Genomic DNA, 27213 nt, shown 5'->3' with positions numbered 1-27213 from the left:
GGCCTGCCGGCTTCCCCGACGACCCAGCCTGCCGGCTCCCCCGCAACCCGGACGCCGACTTTTGGCGCGACCCGGCCGTTCGCTTCCGCCGCGTCCCGCTCCTACCGGCTCGTCAGGCAGAGCATAAAAAGAATAGAGAGAAGAAAAGAAGAGGTCGGCTGGAGTGTGTCCGACTGCACACAGCCGGGTGTTAGAAAAAAAGAAAAAAAAAGAGAAAGCAAAACTTGTATACGGGCATGCATGGCGGGTTGCACGTCCAGGAGCACGGCCGCGTGTGCGTGGCCGGCTGCACATCCGCTGCGTGGCCGGCTGCATGGCCAGCAGTCCAGCCGGCTGCTCTGGACGACTCCCCGCGTCGTCACTCAGTCGGCTGACCGGCTGTTCGCTTCGACGCCTTGCCAACTGGAGGCTCCAGTCGGGCCCCGCCACCTGGCAGTCGGGCCTGATCGACTGTGGCGTCCCTCGAGCACCCGGAGGCTCGGACCACCTGCCGGAGATCAACCTCCGCCTCGTCTGCGCCAAAAAGCAATGTAAGCTCCTCACCCGCTTATTTTTGCACCACGCAAACACGGATAACCCCGAGCGACGCTCGGGGAGCACCTCCGTTTTTATTACAGTTGCGCCACTGTTCGCCCTGGCGCCAGCCAGAGTTGGCCCGGAGGCTGGCCGCTTGGCCTGAGACGTTAGTTCCCGCAGACGGCTTAGTAGCGTGCGCGGTACCAAAGGCCCACTCTTAGTCACAGACCGCGGAGCGGCTGTCCGGCTAGCAAGAGTGAACGCTGGAGGCCACCCACGCGAAAAACGTCCGGGAAGAAAAAATGGTTCGGGCGACCCGGTCGTTTCTTTTACGAGTATCTGCTCGATCAAATCTGCTTCCAGAGTCTGAGTACTGTACACTCCACTCCGTGGCCCACTCTCAGCCACAGACCGCAGAGCGGCTGTCCGGCAAGCGAGAGCACAAGCCAAAGAGTGGAGGGAACATGAAAAAGATTGAAGGGGGCTCGGACGAAACCGAGTCGGCACCCTCCGCATAAAATTTTCAATGCTAAAAGCAAACATTTGATATATCTGCGCGGACTAACTTTGTTTTTTGCATGAGCATTTCCGTGGGAAACCCGCCTCCTCACTCGGAGGCTCGGAGGCTACGCCCAGTGGGTAAGCTGGCGCGCCCCCACTGGAAGCAAACCGCGCCGGCTGCAGCCTGCAGCCGGCTGTCAGCAACAGCACCAGTCGGCGGACCTCGCGACCGCGCCCGACACCATCAGTCGGCGGACCCCGCATCCGCGCCCGACAGCACCGGCCAGCGGATTTCGTGTCCGCGCCCGGCACCCTCGACGCCATCGTCTGCACCAACAAACGCGAAAAGCCTCCGCCCATCTTTTCCAAGTTGCCCGGAGGCTCGGAGGCTACACCCAGCAAGTGCGCTGGCGCGCCCCCGCCCGAAGCCGGCTGTCATCGTCATTTTCTACATCAACACCCGCCAAAAAACCTCCGCCCAACTTTGCCAAGCTGCCCAGAGGCTTGGAGGCTACTGACGGAGTAATTGACCAAGGGTACCCCGAAGACGGCGAGACAATAATTCAAGACATCGGGGCTAGCAAAGCCCCTCAGTCCGACTGCCCGGCCGCTCCTGCCGGCTCCCCGTCCGACTGCTCAACACAGCCGGCTGCCGACTGCGCGAACCAGCCGGCTGCCCACTTCAGCCCGACCCGACACCGACAAGACACCGACGTGACGGCCATACCGCGGACGAGACGGCTGTACCACGACGCCATCATCTACAGTGTACCTGTCCCCTTGGCACTATTCTATAAAGGGCCCAGGGAACAAGCATGACATGCACCATGCCTACATAGCTTGGTTTGTAAGCTACCCATGGTAGCTTACAGCCAAAGCCACTACCCCCATGCCTATATAAAGGCACACATCCATCCATCCATGGGGGATGGACTCACACACACATGCATACATGCTCACGTATGGACACACACCCATACGGCCACAAGCTCCACCCACGGCCACTAGTGCCAAGTGCACCATGCCACACACTCTTGTGCACACATATTTACACAGATACCAGATCAGATGCACTTGGCACTGATCTCAGATACAGCTCTAGGAGCACTCTGTACCAGATATACCACAGATATTCAGACATGCAGGAGTAGGGGTATTATCTCTCCGGAGAGCCCCGAACCTGGGTAAACTAGCGCGTGCTACTCGCATACCCGCTCCCGGGCCTATCAGCAGCAGTCTTACCCTCACACTAAGCCCTTGTGGCATCTGTCGACTCGCAAGCCCCCCGTGAGAATACCCCGACATCTAGGCAATGATCATGAATATAGGCATCACATCCGTGTCAAGTAGATCGAAACGATTCTGCATCTACTACTATTACTCCACACATCGACCGCTATCCAGCATGCATCTAGAGTATTAAGTTCATAAGAACAGAGTAACACATTAAGCAAGATGACATGATGTAGAGTGATAAACTCAAGTAATATGATATAAACCCCATCTTTTTATCCTCGATGGCAACAATACAATACGTGCCTTGCTGCCCCTACTGTCACTGGGAAAGGACACCGCAAGATTGAACGCAAAGCTAAGCACTTCTCCCATTGCAAGAAAGATCAATCTGGTAGGCCAAACTAAACCAATAATTCGAAGAGACTTGCAACGATATCAAATCATGCATATAAGAATTCAGAGAAGAACCAAATATTATTCATAGATAAACGTAATCATAAATCCACAATTCATCGGATCTCGGCAAACACACCGCAAAAGAGTATTACATCTAATAGATCTCCAAGAACATCGAGGAGAACTTTGTATTGAGAATCAAAGAGAGAGAAGAAGCCATCTGGCTAATAACTATGGACCCGAAGGTCTGTGGTAAACTACTCACGCTTCATCGGAGAGGCAATGGTGTTGATGTAGAAGCCCTCCGTGATCGATTCCCCCTCCGGCAGATCACCGGAAAAGGACCCAAGATGGGATCTCACGGGTACAGAAGGTTGCGGCGGTAGAAAAGTGGTTTGGTGTCTCCCCCTGATGTTTTTAGGGTATAAGAGTATATATAGGCGAAAGAAGTACGTCGGTGGAGCTTCGTGGGGCCCACGAGGGTGGGGGCGTGCCTACCCCCTGGGCGCGCCCTCCTTCCTCATGGCTGCCTCGCGGCGTTCCAGACTTCAACTCCAAGTCTTCTGGATTGCGTTTGTTCCCAGAAAGATCATCGCGAAGGTTTGATTCCGTTTGGTATTTCTTTTCTGCAAAACACTGAAATAGGCAAAAAAAAGGAAACTGGCACTGGGCCTTTGGTTAATAGGTTAGTCCCAAAAATAATATAAAAGATCATATTAAAGCCCATTAAATATCCAAAACAGATAATATAATAGCATGGAACAATAAAAAATTATAGATACGTTGGAGACGTATCAAGCATCCCCAAGCTTAATTCCTGCTCGTCCTCGAGTAGGTAAATGATAAAAACAAAATTTTTGATGTGGAATGCTACCTAACATAATTATCAATGTAATTTTCTTTATTGTGGCATGAATGTTCATGTTTATTTGTTTCAACTACATGTGTGAACATGTGCCAAGTCAAGCCACTCGAATCATTCAAAGGAGGATACCACCCTATCATACCACATCACAACCATTTTAACAGCATGTTGGCACGCAAATTAAAGCATTATAAACTCCTAGCTAATTAAGCATGGCATAAGCAACTATAATCTCTAATTGTCATTGCAAACATGTTCATTCATAATAGGCTGAATCAGGAACGATGAACTAATCATATTTACAAAAACAAGAGAGGTCGAGTTCATACCAACTTCCCTTATCTCAATCAGTCCACACTACCGAACGGTGTGGATAATAATAATAATAGTGCACGTGCATTGGACTAAGCTGGAATCTGCAAGCATTTAATTCAAGGGAGAAGACAAGGTAATATGGGCTCCTGGTTAAATCAACAATAATGCATATAAGAGCCACTTCAACATTTTCATCTTGGTCTTCTCCTCTCGACCCCCAAAGAAAGGAAAAGAAATAAAACTATTTACACGGGAAAGCTCCCAACAAGCAAAAGAAGAACGAGAAATCTTTTTGGGTTTTCTTTTAATTACTACTACAAGCATGAAAATTAAACTAGCTAAAAGCCACAACTAATTTTTTTTTCCTTAAGGTTTTTCAAACACACAAGAAGAAAGCAGGAAAAAGGAAAATAAACTAGCATGGATAGTACAATGAAAAAGTATGAGCACCGACAACTAGAATGAATGTGTGAACATGAATGTATTGTTGGTGAGAAATACGTACTCCCCCAAGCTTAGGCTTTTGGCCTAAGTTGGTCTATGGCCACGACTGGCCTGGCGGATATCCGAAGTTGTAACTGGGGTCGTACTGAGGTGCAGGGGCTATTTCCTGATGTGCTACAGCTTGGAGGCGAGCTGCCTCCGTCCTACTCTCATACTCGTTCGCCTCCTCCCTGGTTATAACATATCTCCCTTTTGCCTGAAAGTCAAAGAAAGCAGGAGCAGGGAGAACAATGTGGACAGTGCGACGTCTGTCAAAGATTAGTCGGTATTGGAGGAATTGGTCATTCCTCTCAACAAACTGATGACGAACCATAGCATTACAATGTAGATAAGCAAGAGGCAACTCCATATCATTTTCATGAATGGGTACCTCAAGAAAATTAGCTAAACGGGTTGCATAAATTCCACCAAACAAATCTCCGCTAATACTGTTATGATGCAACCTTCGTGCAACAATAGCTCCCAAGTTATATTGTTTATCTCCTAATACAGCGCTCCTGAGAACACTAAGATCGGGGACGCACATGTGACATGCCTCGTCCTTTCCGTTGATGCATCTATCTATAAAGAGAGCAAAATAATGTATGGCAGGAAAATGAATACTCCCTATGGTAGCTTGCGTGATTTCCCTAGATTCCCCCACAGTTATACGAGCAAGAAAGTCTTTATATTCATATTTGCGAGGTTCACTAGCACTACCCCACTGCGGGAGTTTACAAGCAGTATTAAAATCCTCTAAATCCATGGTATAAGATTTATCATAAAGATCAAACAAGACCATGTGAGAGTTGCGTGATGATGTAAATTTAAACCTTCTCACAAAGGAATCAGTTAGGTAGTAATGTTGGGGGCACTTATCTGACACGAAGCCCTCGAGTTCAGCATTACGCACATACGCGTCAAATTCATCCTTAATTCCTGCTCGTACCATGAAATTTTCTGACGGCCATTCACAAGGCCGCACTTGAGCTTCTCTTGGTGGTTCATGGTCCGGCTCACGTATTGCAGGCCTGGGCCCTTGCTTCCTTGAAGAACCACCTTGGTACATTTTCCTAAACATATTTCTTCCTCTGAAAATTTTCTGAAATTTTTAATGACTCAAAATAAAAGTGAACCAAACTCAACAAAATTGATAGCAACTACTCCCACAAGTGCCTAGAGACTATATCATGCATTAGAACTAACTAGGACCAAATAAATTTGACATGCAAGCTCAAGAACAGGGTCACCTAAGCAGCAAAAATTTGCAATGAATAAATCACTAGAACAAAACCTAATTGGACCATTGGAGGAGTCACATACCGAAGAACAATCCCCCAAAGCAGTTTTGTGAACGGAGCTTTGAGCAAGGAGATCGAAAATTGCAGCAAAACGAGCTGGAACACGAGTTTGAGCTGTATAGTGATTTTTTTCTGGAGGAAGACGAAGTGTGTGGGTGCTGGAATAAGTGGAGGGGGCCATGTGGGGCCCATGAGGCAGGGGGCGCGCCCAGGGGGAGGGCGCGCCCTGGACCCTCGTGGCCAGGTGGTGGCTCCCCCTGGTTTTCTCAGTGCCAGATATTCTTAAATATTCTAGAAAAAATCATATTTCAATTTCAGGGCATTTGGAGAACTTTTATTTTCGGGGTATTTTTTTATTGCACGGATAATTCAGAAAACAGACAGAAAACACTATTTTTGCTTCATTTATCTAAATAACAGAAAGTAAAAGGAGGGTACAGAGAGTTGTGCTTTCTAACTTCATCCATCTCATGCTCATCAAAAGGAATCCACTAACAAGGTTGATCAAGTCTTGTTAACAAACTCATTCCGAGTAGCATGAAACCGGAGAATTTTCGAATAGCACTAGGTTACCTCAACAGGGATATGCACATCCCCAACAATAAGAATATCATATTTCTTTTTGACAGTAGGAAGAGGAAATTTAAAGCCTCCAATAATTATCGATGGAATTTTTCCAATAGAATTGATACTGTGGACTTGAGGTTGTTTTCTCGGAAAGTGTACCGTATGCTCATTACCATTAAGATGAAAAGTGACATTGCCTTTGTTGCAATCAATAACAGCCCCTGCAGTATTCTAAAAGGGTCTACCAAGGATATGTTGGAAATATGCCCTAGAGGCAATAATAAAATGGTTATTATTATATTTCCTTGTTCATGATAATTGTCTATTGTTCATGCTATAATTGGGTTATTCGGAAATCGTAATACATGTGTGAACACATAGACCACAACATGTCCCTAGTGAGCCTCTAGTTGACTGGCTCGTTGATCAACAGATAGTCATGGTTTCCTGACTATGGACATTGGATGTCATTGATAGCGGGATCACATCATTAGGAGAATGATGTGATGGACAAGACCCAATCCTAAGCATAGCACAAAAGATCGTGTAGTTCGTTTGCTAGAGCATTTCCAATGTCAAGTATCATTTCCTTAGACCATGAGATAGTGCAACTCCCGGATGCCGTAGGAGTGCTTTGGGTGTACCAAACGTCACAACGTAACTGGGTGACTATAAAGGTGCACTACGGGTATCTCCGAAAGTGTCTGTTCGGTTGGCACGGATCGAGACTGGGATTTGTCACTCCGTATGACAGAGAGGTATCTCTGGGCCCACTCGGTAATGCATCATCATAATGAGCTCAATGTGACCAAGTGCCTGGTCACGGGATCATGCATTACGGTACGAGTAAAGTGACTTGCCGGTAACGAGATTGAACAAGGTATTGGGATACCGACGATCGAATCTCGGGCAAGTAACGTACCGATTGACAAAGGGAATTGTATACGGGATTGATTGAATCCTCGACATCGTGGTTCATCCGATGAGATCATCGTGGAACATGTGGGAGCCAACATGGGTATCCAGATCCCGCTGTTGGTTATTGACCGGAGAGGCGTCTCGGTCATGTCTGCATGTCTCCCGAACCCGTAGGGTCTACACACTTAAGGTTCGGTGACGCTAGGGTTGTAGAGATATTAGTATGCGGTAACCCGAAAGTTGTTCGGAGTCCCGGATGAGATCCCGGACGTCACGAGGAGTTCCGGAATGGTCCGGAGGTGAAGAATTATATATAGGAAGTCTAGTTTCGGCCACCGGGAAAGTATCGGGGGTTATCGGTATTGTACCGGGACCACCGGAAGGGTCCCGGGGGTCCATCGGGTGGGGCCACGTATCCCGGAGGGCCCCATGGGCTGAAGTGGGGAGGGGAACCAGCCACTGGTGGGCTGGTGCGCCCCCCTTGGGCCTCCCCTGTGCCTAGGGTTGGAAACCCTGGGGGTGGGGGGCGCCCCACTTGGCTTGGGGGGCAAGCCACCCCCTTGGCCGCCGCCCCCCCTCAGATGGGATCTCCAGGGGGCCGGCGCCCCCCCCCCCAGGACCCCTATATATAGTGGGGGAGGGAGGGAAGCAGTACCCTAGCCCCTGGCGCCTCCCTCTCCCTCCCGTGACACCTCTCCCTCCCGCTTGCGCTTGGCGAAGCCCTGCCGGGATCCCCGCTACTTCCACCACCACGCTGTCGTGCTGCTGGATCTCCATCAACCTCTCCTTTCCCCTTGCTGGATCAAGAAGGAGGAGACGTCGCTGCTCCGTACGTGTGTTGAACGCGGAGGTGCCGTCCGTTCGGCGCTCGGTCATCGGTGATTTGGATCACGACGAGTACGACTCCATCAACCCCGTTCACTTGAACGCTTCCGCTCGCGATCTACAAGGGTATGTAGATGCACTCCTTCCCTCTCGTTGCTAGTAAACACCATAGATGGATCTTGGTGATGCGTAGAAAATTTTAAAATTCTGCAATGATCTCCAACAGTGGCATCATGAGCCAGGCCTATGCGTCGTTACTATGCACGAGTAGAACACAAAGCAGTTGTGGGCGTAGATGTTGTCAATTTTTCTTGCCACTACTAGTCTTATCTTGTTTTGGCGGTATTGTGCGATGAAGCGGCCCGGACCGACCTTACACGTACGCTTACGTGAGACAGGTTCCACCGACTGACATGCACTAGTTGCATAAGGTGGCTAGGGGGTGTCTGTCTCTCCCACTTTAGTCGGAACGGATTCGATGAAAAGGGTCCTTATGAAGGGTAAATAGAAATTGGCATATCACGTTGTGGTTTTACGTAGGTAAGAAACGTTCTTGCTAGAAACCTATAGAAGCCACGTAAAAACTTGCAACAACAATTAGAGGCCGTCTAACTTGTTTTTGCAGCATGTGCCTTGTGATGTGATATGGCCAAAAGGATGTGATGAATGAGATATATGTGATGTATGAGATTGATCATGTTCTTGTAATAGGAATCACAACTTGCATGTCGATGAGTATGACAAACGGCAGGAGCCATAGGAGTTGTTTTTATTTTTTGTATGACCTGCGTGTCATTGAATAACGCCATGTAAATTACTTTACTTTATTGCTAAACACGTTAGCCATAGAAGTAGAAGTAATCGTTGGCGTGACAACTTAATGAAGACACGATGATGGAGATCATGATGATGGAGATCATGGTGTCATGCCGGTGACGAAGATGATCATGGCGCCCCGAAGATGGAGATCAAAGGAGCAAAATGATATTGGCCATATCATGTCACTATTTGATTGCATGTGATGTTTATCATGTTTTACATCTTATTTGCTTAGTACGACGGTAGTAAGTAAGATGATCCCTTATAATAATTTCAAGAGAGTGTTCCCCCTAACTGTGCACCGTTGCGAAGGTTCGTTGTTTCGAAGCACCACGTGATGATCGGGTGTGATAGATTCTAATGTTCGCATACAACGGGTGTTGACGAGCCTAGCATGTACTGACATGGCCTCGGAACACACGCAATACACTTAGGTTGACTTGACGAGCCTAGCATGTACAGACATGGCCTCGGAACACGGAAGACCGAAAGGTCGAGCATGAGTCGTATAGAAGATACGATCAACATGAAGATGTTCACCGATCTTGACTAGTCCGTCTCACGTGATGATCGGACACGGCCTAGTTAACTCGGATCATGTTTCACTTAGATGACTAGAGGGATGTCTATCTGAGTGGGAGTTCATTGAATAATTTGATTAGATGAACTTAATTATCATGAACTTAGTCTAAAATCTTTACAATATGTCTTGTAGATCAAATGGCCCACGTTGCCCTCAACTTCAACGCGTTCCTAGAGAAAACCAAGCTGAAAGATGATGGCAGCAACTATACGGACTGGGTCCGGAACCTGAGGATCATCCTCATAGCTGCCAAGAAAGATTATGTCCTAGAAGCACCGCTAGGTGAAGCACCCATCCCAGAGAACCAAGACGTTATGAACGCTTGGCAATCACGTGCTGATGATTACTCCCTCGTTCAGTGCGGCATGCTTTACAGCTTAGAACCGGGGCTCCAAAAGCGTTTTGAGAAACATGGAGCATATGAGATGTTCGAAGAGCTGAAAATGGTTTTCCAAGCTCATGCCCGGGTCGAGAGATATGAAGTCTCCGACAAGTTCTTCAGTTGTAAAATGGAGGAAAATAGTTCTGTCAGTGAGCACATACTCAAAATGTCTGGGTTACACAACCGCTTGTCTCAGCTGGGAGTTAATCTCCCGGATGACGCGGTCATTGACAGAATCCTTCAGTCGCTTCCACCAAGCTACAAGAGCTTTGTGATGAACTTCAATATGCAGGGGATGGAAAAGACCATTCCTGAGGTATATTCAATGCTGAAATCAGCGGAGGTGGAGATCAAAAAGGAACATCAAGTGTTGATGGTGAATAAAACCACTAAGTTCAAGAAAGGCAAGGGTAAGAAGAACTTCAAGAAGGACGGCAAGGGAGTTGCCGCGCCCGGTAAGCCAGTTGCCGGGAAGAAGTCAAAGAATGGACCCAAGCCTGAGACTGAGTGCTTTTATTGCAAGGGAAGTGGTCACTGGAAGCGGAACTGCCCCAAATACTTAGCGGACAAGAAGGCCGGCAACACCAAAGGTATATGTGATATACATGTAATTGATGTGTACCTTACCAGTACTCGTAGTAGCTCCTGGGTATTTGATACCGGTGCGGTTGCTCATATTTGTAACTCAAAACAGGAGCTGCGGAATAAGCGGAGACTGGCGAAGGACGAGGTGACGATGCGCGTCGGGAATGGTTCCAAGGTCGATGTGATCGCCGTCGGCACGCTACCTCTGCATTTACCTACGGGATTAGTTTTAAACCTCAATAATTGTTATTTAGTGCCAGCTTTGAGCATGAACATTGTATCTAGGATCTCGTTTAATGCGAGATGGCTACTCATTTAAATCCGAGAATAATGGTTGTTCTATTTATATGAGAGATATGTTTTATGGTCATGCCCCGCTGGTCAATGGTTTATTCTTAATGAATCTCGAACGTGATGTTACACATATTCATAGTGTGAATACCAAAAGATGTAAAGTTGATCATGATAGTCCCACATACTTGTGGCACTGCCGCCTTGGTCACATTGGTGTCAAGCGCATGAAGAAGCTCCATGCAGATGGACTTTTGGAGTCTCTTGATTACGAATCATTTGACACGTGCGAACCATGCCTCATGGGTAAGATGACCAAGACTCTGTTCTCCGGAACAATAGAGCGAGCAACCAACTTATTGGAAATCATACAAACCGATGTGTGCGGTCCAATGAGTGTTGAGGCTCGCGGTGGCTATCGTTATGTTCTCACTCTCACTGATGACTTAAGTAGATATGGGTATGTCTACCTAATGAAACACAAGTCTGAGAACTTTGAAAAGTTCAAGGAATTTCAGAGTGAGGTTGAGAATCAACGTGACAGGAAAATAAAGTTCTTACGATCAGATCGTGGAGGAGAATATTTGAGTCACGAATTTGGCACACACTTAAGGAAATGTGGAATCGTTTCACAACTCACGCCGCCTGGAACACCTCAGCGAAATGGTGTGTCCGAACGTCGTAATCGCACTCTATTGGATATGGTGCGATCTATGATGTCTCTTACGGATCTACCGCTCTCATTTTGGGGCTATGCTTTAGAGACTGCCGCACTCACTTTAAATAGGGCTCCGTCGAAATCCGTTGAGACGACACCATATGAATTATGGTTTGGGAAGAAACCTAAGCTATCGTTTCTAAAAGTTTGGGGATGCGATGCGTATGTCAAGAACCTTCAACCTGAAAAGCTCGAACCCAAGTCGGAGAAATGCGTCTTCATAGGATACCCCAAGGAAACTATTGGGTATACCTTCTACCTCAGATCCGAAGGCATGATCTTTGTTGCCAAGAACGGGTCCTTTCTGGAGAAAGAGTTTCGCTCGAAAGAATTGAGTGGGAGGAAAGTGGAACTTGATGAGGTGATAGTCAGCCCTTCCGAACCGGAAAGTAGCATAGCGCGGGAAGATGTTCCTGTGGTGCCTACACCGCCTGGGGAGGAAGTTAATGATGATGATCATGAAGCTTCGGATCAAGTTACTGCTGAACTTCATAGGTCCACAAGGACATGTTCTGCACCATAGTGGTACGGCAACCCTGTCCTGGAAATCATGTTGTTAGACAACGGTGAACCTTCGAACTATGAAGAAGCAATGGCGGGCCCGGATTCCAACAAATGGCTTGAAGCCATGCAATCCGAGATAGGATCCATGTATGAAAATGAAGTATGGACTTTGACTGACTTGCCCGATGATCCGCGAGCCATAGAAAATAAATGGATCTTTAAGAAGAAGACAGACGCGGATGGTAATGTGACCATCTATAAGGCTCGACTTGTCGCTAAGGGTTATCGACAAGTTCAAGGGGTTGACTACGATGAGACTTTCTCACCCGTAGCGAAGCTGAAGTCCGTCCGAATCATGTTAGCAATTGCCGCATTCTATGATTATGAGATATGGCAAATGGACGTCAAAACGGCATTCCTTAACGGCTTTCTTAAGGAAGAATTGTATATGATGCAGCCGGAAGGTTTTGTCGATCCTAAGAATGCTAACAAGGTATGCAAGCTCCAGCGCTCCATCTATGGGCTGGTGCAAGCATCTCGGAGTTGGAACATTCGATTTGATGAGATGATCAAAGCGTTTGGGTTTACACAGACTTATGGAGAAGCCTGTGTTTACAAGAAAGTGAGTGGGAGCTCTGTAGCATTTCTCTTATTATATGTGGATGACATACTATTGATGGGAAATGATATATAATTCTTGGAAAGTATAAAGGCCTATTTGAATAAGTGTTTTTCAATGAAGGACCTTGGAGAAGCTGCTTACATATTAGGCATCGGGATCTATAGAGATAGATCAAGACGCCTCATTGGTCTTTCACAGAGTACGTACCTTGACAAGATATTGAAGAAGTTCAATATGGATCAGTCCAAGAAGGGGTTCTTGCCTGTATTGCAAGGCGTGCAATTGAGCACGGCTCAATGCCCGACCACGGCAGAAGATAGAGAAAAGATGAGTGTCATCCCCTATGCCTCGGCCATAGGGTCTATTATGTATGCCATGCTGTGTACCAGACCTGATGTAAACCTTGCCGTAAGTTTGGTAGGAAGGTACCAAAGTAATCCCGGCATGGAACACTGGACAGCGGTCAAGAATATCCTGAAGTACCTGAAAAGGACTAAGGATATGTTTCTCGTTTATGGAGGTGACGAAGAGCTCGTCGTAAAGGGTTACGTCGACGCTAGCTTCGACACAGATCTGGATGACTATAAGTCACAAACCGGATACGTGTATATTTTGAATGGAGGGGCAGTAAGCTGGTGCAGTTGCAAGCAAAGCGTCGTGGCGGGATCTACTTGTGAAGCGGAGTACATGGCGGCCTCAGAGGCAGCACAGGAAGGAGTCTGGATAAAGGAGTTCATTACCGACCTAGGGGTGATTCCCAATGCGTCGGGCCCGATGACTCTCTTCTGTGACAACACTGGAGCCATTGCCCTTGCCAAGGAGCCCAGGTTTCACAGGAAGACCAGGCATATCAAGCGTCGCTTCAACTCCATTCGTGAAAGTGTTCAGAATGGAGACATAGATATTTGTAAAGTACATACGGACCTGAATGTAGCAGATCCATTGACTAAACCTCTCCCTAGAGCAAAACATGATCAACACTAGAACTCTATGGGTGTTCGATTCATCACAATGTAACTATATTATTGACTCTAGTGCAAGTGGGAGACTGTTGGAAATATGCCCTAGAGGCAATAATAAAATGGTTATTATTATATTTCCTTGTTCATGATAATTGTCTATTGTTCATGCTATAATTGTGTTATCCGGAAATCGTAATACATGTGTGAACACATAGACCACAACATGTCCCTAGTGAGCCTCTAGTTGACTGGCTCATTGATCAACAGATAGTCATGGTTTCCTGACTATGGACATTGGATGTCATTGATAACGGGATCACATCATTAGGAGAATGATGTGATGGACAAGACCCAATCCTAAGCATAGCACAAAAGATCGTGTAGTTTGTTTGCTAGAGCTTTTCCAATGTCAAGTATCATTTCCTTAGACCATGAGATTGTGCAACTCCCGGATGCCGTAGGAGTGCTTTGGGTGTACCAAACGTCACAACGTAACTGGGTGACTATAAAGGTGCACTACGGGTATCTCCGAAAGTGTCTCTTGGGTTGGCACGGATCGAGACTGGGATTTGTCACTCCGTATGACGGAGAGGTATCTCTGGGCCCACTCGGTAATGCATCATCGTGATGAGCTCAATGTGACCAAGTGTCTGGTCACGGGATCATGCATTACGGTACGAGTAAAGTGACTTGCCGGTAACGAGATTGAACAAGGTATTGGGATACCGACGATCGAATCTCGGGCAAGTAACGTACCGATTGACAAAGGGAATTGTATACGGGATTGATTGAATCCTCGACATCGTGGTTCATCCGATGAGATCATCGTGGAACATGTGGGAGCCAACATGGGTATCCAGATCCCGCTGTTGGTTATTGACCGAAGAGGCGTCTCGGTCATGTCTGCATGTCTCCCGAACCCGTAGGGTCTACACACTTAAGGTTCGGTGACGCTAGGGTTGTAGAGATATTAGTATGCGGTAACCCGAAAGTTGTTTGGAGTCCCGTATGAGATCGCGGACGTCACGAGGAGTTCCGAAATGGTCCGGAGGTGAAGAATTATATATAGGAAGTCTAGTTTCGGCCACCGGGAATGTTTCGGGGGTTATCGGTATTGTACCGGGACCACCGGAAGGGTCTCGGGGGTCCACCGGGTGGGGCCACCTATCCCGGAGGGCCCCATGGGCTGAAGTGGGGAGGGGAACCAGCCACTGGTGGTCTGGTGCGCCCCCCTTGGGCCTCCCCTGCGCCTAGGGTTGGAAACTCTAGGGGTGGGGGCGCCCCACTTGGCTTGGGGGGCAAGCCACCCCCTTGGCCGCCACCCCCCCCCCCCTCAGATGGGATCTCCAGGGGGGCGGCGCCCCCCCCCCCAGGACCCCTATATATAGTGGGGGGGAGGGAGGGCAGCAGTACCCTAGCCCCAGGCGCCTCCCTCTCCCTCCCGTGACACCTCTCCCTCCCGCTTGCGCTTGGCGAAGCCCTGCCGGGATCCCCGCTACTTCCACCACCACGCCGTCGTGCTGCTGGATCTCCATCAACCTCTCCTTTCCCCTTGCTGGATCAAGAAGGAGGAGACGTCGCTGCTCCGTACGTGTGTTGAACGCGGAGGTGCCGTCCGTTCGGCGCTCGGTCATCGGTGATTTGGATCACGACGAGTACGACTCCATCAACCCCGTTCACTTGAACGCTTCCGCTCGCGATCTACAAGGGTATGTAGATGCACTCCTTCCCTCTCGTTGCTAGTAAACTCCATAGATGGATCTTGGTGATGCGTAGAAAATTTTAAAATTCTGCAACGATCTCCAACAGGATAATCGACATACTATCGTCCTCGGGAATATCAAGTATAACAAAGTTTGTTAAGATAGTAACGTTTGGAACCACAACAGGCACATCCTCACAAATACCGACAGGTATAGCGATTGATTTATCGGCCATTTGGAAGGATATTTTAGTAGGTGTCAACTTATTCAAATCAAGTCTACGATATAAAGAGAGAGGCATAACACTAACACCGACTCCAAGATCACATAACGTAGTTTTAACATAGTTTCTTTTAATGGAGCATGGTATAGTTGGTACTCCTCGATCTCCTAGTTTCTTAGGTATTCCACCCTTAAAACTATAATTAGCAAGCATGGTGGAAATTTCAGCTTCCAGTATCTTTCTTTTATTTGTAACAATTTCCTTCATATACTTAGCATAAGGATTCATTTTAAGCATATCAGTCAAACGCATACGCAAAAAGATAGGTCTAATCATTTCAGCAAAGCGCTCAAAATACTCATCATCCTTTTTCTTGGATGGTTTAGGAGGAAAAGGCATGGGTTTCTAAACCCATGGTTCTCTTTCCTTACCATGCTTCCTAGCGAGAAAGTCTCTCTTATCATAACATTGATTCTTTGATTGTGGGTTATCAAGATCAACTGTAGGTTCAATCTCTACGTCATTGTAATTGCTAGGTTGAGCATCAACATGAACATCATCATTAACATTATCACTGGGTTCATGTTCATCACCAGATTGTGTTTCAGCATCAGAAATAGAAATATCATTGGGATTCTCAAGTGTATCAACAACAGGTTCACTAGCAGCATGCAAAGTCCTATCATTTTTCTTTTTCTTCCTCTTAAAAGGACTAGGTGCATCAACATTAGTTCTCTGAGAATCTTGCTCAATTCTCTTAGGGTGGCCCTCGGGATACAAAGGTTCCTGAGTCATTTTACCCCCTCTAGTCATAACTCTAACAGCATTATCATTTTTCTTATTATTTAATTCATTGAGCAAATCATTTTGAGCTTTAAGCACTCTACTTGAGTGGTAACCATAGAAGCATGTTTACTAATAACTTTAAGTTCACCTTTAACTCTGGACATATAATCACTCAAGTGCTCAATCATATAAGCATTACGTTTCAATTGTCTACCAACATAAGCATTGAAGTTTTCTTGTTTAGCAGAGAAATCATAATCCTTATCAGTGATACAGATAGGTGAAGTAGCAAAAGCAGGGTCATATTTCATTCTAGCATTCAAAGACTTTTCTTTCAGCTTAGCTAATAATTTCTTAAGATCATATCTATCATTGCAAGCAAGAAAGTCTCTAGCAGTTTCTTCATCCATAACATAACCCTCAGGCACAACATGCAATTCATATCTAGGGGGGAGAATCTTCATCATCACTTTCATCAATATTATTAGTTTCAATAATTTCATTCTCTCTAGCCCTAGCAAGTTGTTCATCAAGAAATTCACCTAGTGGCACAGTATTATCAAGCATAGAAGTAGTTTCATCATAAATATCATGCAAAGCAGAAGTGGCATCATCAATAACATGCGACATATCAGAATTAATAGCAGAAGCAGGTTTAGGTGTCGCAAGTTTACTCAAAACAGAAGGTGAATCAAGTGCAGAGCTAGATGGCAGTTCCTTACTTCCCCTCGTAGTTGAGGGATAAATCTTGGTTTTCTCATCTTTCAAGTTCCTCATAGTGACCAGCAGATATAAATCCCAAGTGACTCAAAGAATAGAGCTATGCTCCGCGGCAACGGTGCTAGAAAATAGTCTTGATAACCCACAAGTATAGGGGATCGCAACAGTTTTCGAGGGTAGAGTCAACCCAAATTTATTGATTCTACACAAGGGGAGCCAAATAATATTCTCAAGTATAAGCAGTTGAGTTGTCAATTCAACCACACCTGGATAACTTATTATCTGCAGCAAAGTATTTAGTAGCAAAGTAGTATGGAAGTAACGGTAACAGTGGCAAAGGTAACAGTAGCAGTTTGGTAGTAATTGTAACAGTGACAACGGTAAAGTAACTAAGCAAAGATCAATATGTGAAAAGCTCATAGGCATTGGATCAATGATGGATAATTATGTCGGATGCGATTCTTCATGCAACAGTTATAACATAGGGTGACACAGAACTAGCTCCAATTCATTAATATAATGTAGGCATGTATTCCGAATATAGTCATACGTGCTTATGGAAAAGAACTTGCATGACATCTTTTGTCCTACCCTCCCGTGGCAGCGGGGTCCTATTGGAAACTAAGGGATATTAATGCCTTTTTTAATAGAGTACCGGACCAAAGCATCAACACTTAGTGAATACATGAACTCCTCAAACTACGGTCATCACCGGGAGTGGTCCCGATTATTGTCACTTCGGGGTTGCCGGATCATAACACATAGTAGGTAACTATTGACTTGCAAGATAGGATCGAGAACTCACATTTATTCATGAAAAAATAATAGGTTCAGATCTGAAATCATGGCACTCGGGCCCTAGTGACAAGCATTAAGCATAGCAAAGTCATAGCAACATCAATCTCAGAACATAGTGGATACTAGGGATCAAACCCTAACAAAACTAACTCGATTACATGATAAATCTCATCCAACCCATCACCGTCCAGCAAGCCTACGATAGAATTACTCAAGCACGGCGGTGATCATCATGAAATTGGTGGTGGAGGATGGTTGATGATGACGACGGCGACGGATTCCCCTCTCCGGAGCCCCGAACGGACTCCAAATCAGCCCTCCCGAGAGAGATTAGGGCTTGGCGGCAGCTCCGTATCGTAAAACGCGATGAATCTTTCTCTCTGATTTTTTTTCTCCCCGAACGTGAATATATAGAATTAGAGTTGAGGTCGGTGGAGGGGGCCCACGAGACAGGGGGCGCGCCCAGGGGGGCAGGCGCGCCCCCACCCTCGTGGACAAGGTGTGGGCCCCCTAGTCTTGATTCTTTCGCCAGTATTTTTTATAAATTCCAAAAATATTCCCCGTGAAGTTTCAGGTCATTTCGAGAACTTTTATTTCTGCACAAAAATAGCACCATGGCAATTCTGCTGAAAACAACGTCAGTCCGGGTTAGTTCCATTCAAATCATACAAGTTAGAGTCCAAAACAAGGGCAAAAGTGTTTGGAAAAGTAGATACGATGGAGATGTATCAAAAGCCAAAACGAAAGATCACCTTCTTGATGAATTGAACCGTCGTTGTTGCATCACACTTACTAACCGGCTCTGCTTCAACCCACTTGGTAAACTTATCAACTGCCACCAAAAGGTGGGTTTTCTTATCCTTGGACCTCTTGAAAGGCCCAACCATATCAAGCCCCCAAGTCGCGGCCAAGTAATTTTAATCATCCTCAATTCTTGAGCCGGAACATGAGCTCGTCGTGAAAACTTCTGACAACCGTCACACTTGCTGACCAAATCCTCTGCATCAGCATGAGCCATCAACCAATAAAAACTATGACGAAAAGCCTTGGCTACAAGAGATTTAGAGCCATCATGATGACCACAATCTCCTTCATGAATCTCCCGTAGAATCTCACAGCCTTCTTCAGGAGAGACGCAGCGCTGAAACGCCCCTGTGACACTGCGATGGTGCAACTCCCCATTGACAATTGACATTGTCTTAGACCGCCGGGTTATCAGTCTGGCCAAAATCTCATCCTCTGGCAACTCACCTCGGGTCATGTAAGCCAAATACGGAACTGTCCAATCAGGAATAGCATGAAGAGCCGCCACCAATTGTGCTTCTGGGTCAGGGACAGCAAGATCTTCTTCTGAAGGTAATTTGACAGAAGGGTTAAGCAAAATATCCAGAAACGTGTTAGGTGGCACCGGCTTTCGCTGAGACCCTAGCCGGCTTAAAGTATCAGCCACCTCGTTCTTCCTGCGATCAATATGCTCAACTTGATAACCCTTGAAATGACCTGCAATAGCATCAACCTCACGGCGATAAGCCGCCATGAGTGGATCCTTAGAATCCCATGTACCAGAAACTTGCTGAGCCACCAGATCTGAATCGCCAAAGCACCTCACCCGGCTTAAATTCATCTCTTTAGCCATCCGAAGACCATGGAGCAAGGCCTCATACTCAGCTGCATTGTTAGTACAAGGGAACATTAACCGGAGAACATAAGAAAATTTATCACCTCGTGGGGATGTCAATACAACTCCAGCCCCCGAGCGCTCCAACTGCCTGGATCCATCAAAGTGAATAGTCCAGTATGTGTTATTCGGTTTTTCTTCAGGCGCCTGCAATTCTGTCCAGTCATTGATAAAATCCACGACTGCCTGTGACTTGATGGCCGTGCGAGGCACATATTTCAGATCATGGGGTCCAAGCTCAATGGCCCACTTGGCGACTCATCCTGTGGCTTCTCTATTTTGGATGATATCTCCCAAAGGAACAGAGCTAACCACAGTAATGGGGTGACCCTGAAAATATTGCTTAAGCTTCCGACTTGCCATGAAGACCCCATACACAAGCTTCTGCCAGTGCGGATACCTCTGCTTGGACTCAATAAGTACCTCACTGATGTAGTAAACCGGCCATTGAACCGGGTACTCCTTGCCTGCCTCTTTCCTTTCCACCACAATAGCTACACTGGCAACCCGGCCATTGGCAGCCACATATAACAACAGAGGCTCTTTATCAATAGGAGCAGCAAGAACCGGCGGCTCAGCCAGCTGCTTCGTAAGTGCCTCGAACGCCTCATTAGCAGCATCACTCCAAACGAAGTCATCTGTTTTCTTCATCATCTGATACAGAGGGATGGCCTTTTCTCCGAGGCGGCTTATGAACCGGCTCAAAGCTGCAATTCGACCCGCCAAGCGTTGGACGTCATTGACACACTTCGGCTTCGCCAGAGAGGTAATAGCCTTAATCTTCTCCGGGTTAGCTTCAATGCCTCTGTTAGAAACCAGAAAACCTAAGAGCTTGCCTGCTGGTACACCAAAAACACACTTGGCCGGGTTAAGCATCATTTTGTAGACCCGGAGATTGTCAAACGTCTCCTTTAAATCATTAATCAAGGTCTCTTTCATTCTGGACTTCACCACGATGTCATCTACATAAGCATGAACATTACGCCCAATCTGATTATGAAGGCAATATTTCACACACCGCTGGTAAGTCGCCTGGGCACTCTTGAGCCCAAAAGGCATAGACACATAACAGAAGGCTCCAAACAGAGTAATGAAAGCCGTCTTCTCCTGGTCCTTAACTGCCATTTTGATCTGATGATAACCAGAATAAGCATCCCAAAAACCCAGACGCTCACAACCCGTCGTAGCATCAATGATTTGATCAATACGGGGGAGAGCAGACGGATTAGACGGACAAGCCTTATTTAAGTCTGTGTAATCCACACACATTCGCCAAGTGCCGTTCTTCTTGAGTACCAACACTGGGTTAGCCAACCACTCAGGATGAAAAACTTCAACAATGAACCCAGCCGCCAAGAGCTGGGCCACTTCTTCACCAATGGCCTTCTGCCTCTCATCGTTAAAACGATGAAGGAATTGCCTGACCGGCTTAAATTTCGGATCAATATTAAGAGTGTGCTCAGCGAGTTCCCTCGGTACACCTGGCATGTCTGAAGTCTTCCATGCGAAGATGTCCCAGTTCTCAAGGATGAACCCAATGAGCGCGCTTTCCTATTTCAGATCCAAATTAGCACTGATGTTGAACTGCTTAGATGAGTTGCCAGGAACAAAGTCAACCAATTTAGTCTCATCTGCCGACTTAAACTTTAACGAAGGATCATGCTCTGTGGTTGGCTTTTTCAAGGATGTCATGTCTGCCGGGTCAACGTTATCCTTATAAAATTTCAGCTCCTCCGTTGCACAAACAGATTCAGCATAAGCAACATCACCTTCTTCATATTCCAAGGCCACCTTTCGACTCCCATGCACGGTGATGGTGCCCTTGTAACCTGGCATCTTAAGCTGCAAGTAAACATAACAAGGCCTCGCCATGAACTTAGCATAAGCCGGCCGCCCAAACAGAGCATGATAAGGGCTCTTGATCTTGACCACTTCAAAGGTTAGAGTCTCAGATCTGGAATCATGCTCATCTCCAAAGGCAACCTCCAAAGATATCTTACCCACTGGGTAGGCTGACTTACCCGGCACCACACCATGGAAAACAGTGTTTGATGTATTAAGATTTTTGTCAGTCAATCCCATGCGACGGAAGGTCTCATAGTAAAGTATGTTGATGTTGCTGCCTCCATCCATGAGTACCTTAGTAAACTTATAGCCCCCAACCTGAGGCGCCACCACCAGAGCCAGGTGACCCGGATTATCAACCCGGGGCGGGTGATCCTCACGACTCCACACAATAGGCTGCTCAGACCACCACAAGTAACGTGGTACTGCCGGTTCAACAGCATTGACTGGCCTCTTATGAAGCTTCTGATCCCGCTTACATAAGCTAGTGGTGAAGACGTGGTACTGTCCACTATTCAACTGCTTCGGGTTGCTCTGATAACCAGACTGCTGCTGCTGCTGATTTCCCTGATTATTCTGCTGGTTGTAGCCACCCTGGTTACCGTGGCCTTGAAACCCGGAATTTGAACCGCCGCCTCCTTGACCCGGACCATGAGAACCGGACCCTGATCCGTCGTTCGGGCCATGGTGGCGCTGGATGGAGTCCCTAACACGGCTGACTTAACATTGCATCAAGGTCAAACCCTGTCCTTTGAACCGGTGGTCCCTTACGACGCTGGTTATAATTGCGTGCACCGGTGTTAGCCACAAAATCATCAGCCTTGCGCTTACCATTGCCACCCTGACTGGCAGGGTTGTACTGCTGTCCCTTCAAGCCGCTACTCTTCTTTCCCTTTCCCGATCTTTCATCTTCAGAGTCGGTGTCCTTGGTACCATCAGAGTCGGCATACTTAACAAGAGCCGCCATAAGCTCCCCCATGTCATTGCAATGACGCTTAAGCCGCCCAAGCTTCTATTTGAGTGGAATGAAACGGCAATTTTTCTCCAACATTAGAACCGCTGAACCGACAATGATGTTATCTGAAGAATGTATGATAGTCGAGACCCGGCGCACCCAGCTGGTTGTTGACTCGCCCTCAGCTTGAACACAAGAAACCAAATCCACAATCGACATGGGCTGCTTGCATGTATCTTTGAAATTCTGGATAAACCGGGCTTTCAGCTCTGCCCATGATCCGATGGAGTTAGCTGGTAGCCCCTTCAACCAGGTACGAGCCGTCCCTTCCAGCATCATGGTGAAATACTTAGCGTACGTAGCCTCGCTAACATCCAGCATCTCCATAGCCATCTCATAACTCTCCACCCAAGCCTCAGGGGGCTGATCTGCTGTGTAATTGGGCACCTTGCGAGGGCCTTTGAAGTCCTTGGGCAAACGCTCGTTCCGTAGAGCCGTCGTTAGACACGGCACGCCGAAAGCTCTAGAAGTTACACATGCCTCAACCGAAGCCGTCGGGTAAACTGGCGCGTGCTGATGAGCCGCCAGCTCGGCCTCCCGGCGCGCTCTTCCCTGATCCACCAAATCCTATGCATTGGCACCATTGCGCGCCGGGTCGTGACCATGAGGTTGGTTACGACGCCGCTCAGTACTCGAAACTGCTGGTGAATCAATGTGCCTACTGTAGCTCCGGCTTGGACGAGGGGTCGAATGAATTCGGTCATGACTATATGAGTAGGCCTGCTACTGTACCAAAGCTGTTTGAAGAAGCTCCCTGGCCCTGCGGGTTTCAACCACCGTTGGAGTCTCACCCTCGACTGGCGGAGCCGCCAATCGCATAGCTACAGCAATCATATTGTCCAAAGGGGTAGCGTAATGACCCGGCGGTGTCACCACATGCTGAGGCGGGTTGTTATTCATATGCGGCGAACCTATCACGTGCGGCTGAACCGGCGTTCCACCTCCTGGCGCTCCAGTCATCTGATTTAAACCTGGTGGGTTACTGGCCCCTACCCCAGGCGTATTGAAGAGGTTCCTTGAATCATAGACGAAGGGCAGACGGCTCTGGTGCTTTCTCCTCGGGACTTCATTTGTGGCGTTCTGATCCACTGAGAGCCGGTATGAGTCCGCTTGAATCCGCTGTGCTTGGGCGTTTAAGATGGCCCGCTTGATACGTCTCCAACGTATCTATAATTTTTTATTGTTACATGCTATTATATTATCTGTTTTGGATGTTTAATGGGCTTTATTATGCACTTTTAAATTATTTTTGGGACTAACCTATTAACCGGAGGCCCAGTGCAAATTGCTATTTTTTGCCTATTTCAGTGTTTCGCAGAAAAGGAATATCAAACGGAGTCCAAACGGAATGAAACCTTCGGCAGAATCATTTTTCGAACAAACACAATCCAGGAGACTTGGAGTGGACGTCAAGGAAGCAACGAGGTGGCCACGAGGTAGGAGGGCGCGCCCAAGGGGGTAGGCGTGCCCCCCACCCTCGTGGGCCCCTCGTGACTCCGCCGACCTACTTCTTTCGCCTATATATACTCATATACCCCGAAAACATCCGAGAGCACCACAAAACCCTATTTCCACCGCCACAACCTTCTGTAACCGTGAGATCCCATCTTGGGGCCTTTTCCGACGCTCCGCTGGAGGGGGAATTGATGACCCACAAGTATAGGGGATCTATCGTAGTCCTTCCGATAAGTAAGAGTGTCGAACCCAACGAGGAGCAGAAGGAAATGATAAGCGATTTTCAGCAAGGTATTCTCTGCAAGCACTGAAATAATAGGTAACAGGTAGTTTTGTGTTAGGATAATTTGTAACGAGCAACAACTAACAAAAGTAAATAAAGTGCAGCAAGGTGGCCCAATCTTTTTTGTAGCAAAGGACAAGCCTGGACAAACTCTTATATAGAGAAAAGCGCTCCCGAGGACACATGGGAATTATCGTCAAGCTAGCTTTCATCACGTTCATATGATTCGCGTTCGGTACTTTGATAATTTGATATGTGGGTGGACCGGTGCTTGGGTGCTGTTCTTACTTGAACAAGCATCCCACTTATGATTAACCTCTATTGCAAGCATCCACAACTACAACAAAAGTATTAAGGTAAACCTAACCATAGCATGAAACATATGGATCCAAATCAACCCCTTACGAAGCAACGCATAAACTAGGGTTTAAGCTTCTGTCACTCTAGCAACCCATCATCTACTTATTACTTCCCAATGCCTTCCTCTAGGCCCAAACAATGGTGAAGTGTTATGTAGTCGACGTTCACATAACACCACTAGAGGATAGACAACATACATCTCATCAAAATATCGAACGAATACCAAATTCACATGACTACTAATAGCAAGACTTCTCCCATGTCCTCAGGAACAAACGTAACTACTCACAAAGCATAGTCATGTTCATAATCAGAGGGGTATTAATGTGCATAAAGGATCAGAGCATATGATCTTCCACCAAATAAACCAACTAGCATCAACTACAAGGAGTAATCAACACTACTAGCAACCTACAGGTACCAATCCCGGACTTAGAGACAAGAATTGGATACAAGAGATGAACTAGGGCTTTGAGAGGAGATGGTGCTCGTGAAGATGTTGATGGAGATTTCCCTCTCCCGATGACAGGAGCGTTGGTGATGACGATGGCGATGATTTCCCCCTCCCGGAGGGAAGTGTCCCCGGCAGAACAGCTCTGCCGGAGCCCTAGATTGGTTCCGCCAAGGTTCCGCCTCGTGGCGGCGGAGTCTCGTCCCGAAAGCTTGCTTCTGATTTTTTTTGGACGAAAGACATCATATAGCAGAAGATGGCCACCGGAGGGCCAACAGGGGGCCCACGAGGCAGGGGGCGCGCCCCCCACCCTCATGGCCAGGTGGGGCCCCCTCTGACGTACTTCTTCCGCTCAATATTTTTTATTATTTCCAAAAATAACTTTCGTGGAGTTTCAGGACTTTTGGAGTTGCGCAGAATAGGTCTCTAATATTTGCTCCTTTTCCAGCCCAGAATTCCAGCTGCCGGCATTCTCCCTCCTTATGTAAACCTTGTAAAATAAGAGAGAATAGGCATAAGTATGGTGACATAATGTGTAATAACAGCCCATAATGCAATAAATATTGATATAAAAGCATGATGCAAAATGGATGTATCAGGAATCGATCACAGAGGGCTTCTACATCAACACCATAGCTTCTCCGATGATGTGTGAGTAGTTTACCACAGACCTTCGGGTCCATAGTTAATAGCTAGATGGCTTCTTTTCTCTCTCTTTGATTCTCAATACCAAGTTCTCCTCGATCCTCTTGGAGATCTATTCGATGTAATTCTTTTTGCGGTGTGTTTGTCGAGATCCGATGAATTGTGGGTTTATGATCAAGATTATCTATGAACAATATTTGATTCTTCTTTGAATTCTTATATGTATGATTTGATATCTTTGCAAGTCTCTTCGAATTATCAGTTTGGTTTGGCCTACTAGATTGATCTTTCTTGCAATGGGAGAAGTGCTTAGCTTTGGGTTCAATCTTGCGGTGTTCTTTCCCAGTGACAGCAGGGGCAGCAAGGCACGTATTGTATTGTTGGCATCGAGGATAAAAAGATGGGGTTTATATCATATTGCTTGAGTTTATCCCTCTACATCATGTCATCTTGCTTAATGCGTTACTCTGTTCTTATGAACTTAATACTCTAAATGCATGATGGATAGCGGTCGATGTGTGGAGTAATAGTAGTAGATGCAGAATCGTTTTGATCTACTTGTCACGGACGTGATGCCTATATACATGATCATGCCTAGATATTCTCATAACTATGCGCTTTTCTATCAATTGCTCGACAGTAATTTGTTCACCCACCGTAAGATATGCTATGTTGAGAGAAGCCACTAGTGAACCTATGGCCCAGGGTTTCTTTTCTATCATATTATATCTCTTTTATTTATATTGCATCTCGTTTACTATTTTGCAATCTTTACTTTTCAATCTATACAACAAAAATACCAAAAATATTTATCTTATTATCCCTATCAGATCTCACTTTTGCAAGTGACCGTGAAGGGATTGACAACCCCTTTATCGCGTTGGTTGCAAGGTTATTATTTGTTTGTGCAGGTACTAGGCGACTTGCGTGTAACCTCCTACTGGATTGATACCTTGGTTCTCAAAAACTAAGGGAAATACTTACGCTACTTTGCTGCATCACCCTTTCCTCTTCAAGGGAAAACCAACGCATGCTCAAGAGCTAGCAAGAAGGATTTCTGGCGCCGTTGCCGGGGAGGCTTACGCCAAGTCAAGTCAAGATTTGATCTCCGAACAACTCGCCGATTTCTGGTGCCGTTGCCGGGGAGATCTACGCACAATTCAAGACATACCAAGTACCCATCAGAAACTCTTATCCCTCGCATTACATTATTTTCCATTTGCCTCTCGTTTTCCTCTCCCCCACTTCACCTTTGCCTTTTCTTCGCTCTCCTTCCGTTCGATCTTGTGTTACCGTGTGCCTCCTTTTTGCTTGCATCTTTGCTTGCTAAAAGTTTATGGATCCTCATCCACTTGCTAATCTTTTTAAAAGATCCAATTACGATGAACCTATTGCTAGTGAGTTGAGTGTACTGGCCTATCTTTATGAGGTTTTGCTTGAAATTCGTGAATCTGAAAATTGTAAGGAAGTGCTTTATGAAGTGATTCACGATAGATCTTTGAATAAAAAGCATGATTGCAATGATTTTACTATAAATTCTCTTGATGTCAATTGTGCTAATAATATGCAAAACCCTAAGCTTGGGGATGCTAGTTTTGCTATGTCTACTACTTGTTGCAATGATCATGATTGGGTCATTCTTCTTATGATCTTGAAAATTTATTTAAGCCCCATGATGAATAAGAGATTGATAATAATTTTTGCAATAATATTGAAAGTGGGTTTGGAAGAGTGTCAACTTTAGATCCCACATATTTGGAGAATGTTCAATCTTATGAAATTTTTGATAAAGTGGGTTTGGAGAGGTCATGACTTTAGTTAATGTTAATCCCACTATTTTGGAAGAGTGTCAACTTTGCATG

General features: G+C 46.4%; 1 protein-coding gene across 1 annotated transcript in view; it reads left to right on the top strand.

Annotated features, from left to right (window-relative positions):
• Window positions 1–27213, top strand: part of LOC123142700 (protein TSS-like) — a 43858-nt gene that overhangs the window by 1506 nt on the left and 15139 nt on the right. The gene's annotated exons all lie outside the window — the stretch shown is intronic.

This window comes from Triticum aestivum, chromosome 6D (genome assembly GCF_018294505.1).
Source record: "Triticum aestivum cultivar Chinese Spring chromosome 6D, IWGSC CS RefSeq v2.1, whole genome shotgun sequence".
NCBI classification, from domain to species: Eukaryota; Viridiplantae; Streptophyta; class Magnoliopsida; order Poales; family Poaceae; genus Triticum; species Triticum aestivum.
Note: the sequence above shows the minus strand (reverse complement) of the source record. Positions and strands in the feature narration are given on the sequence as shown.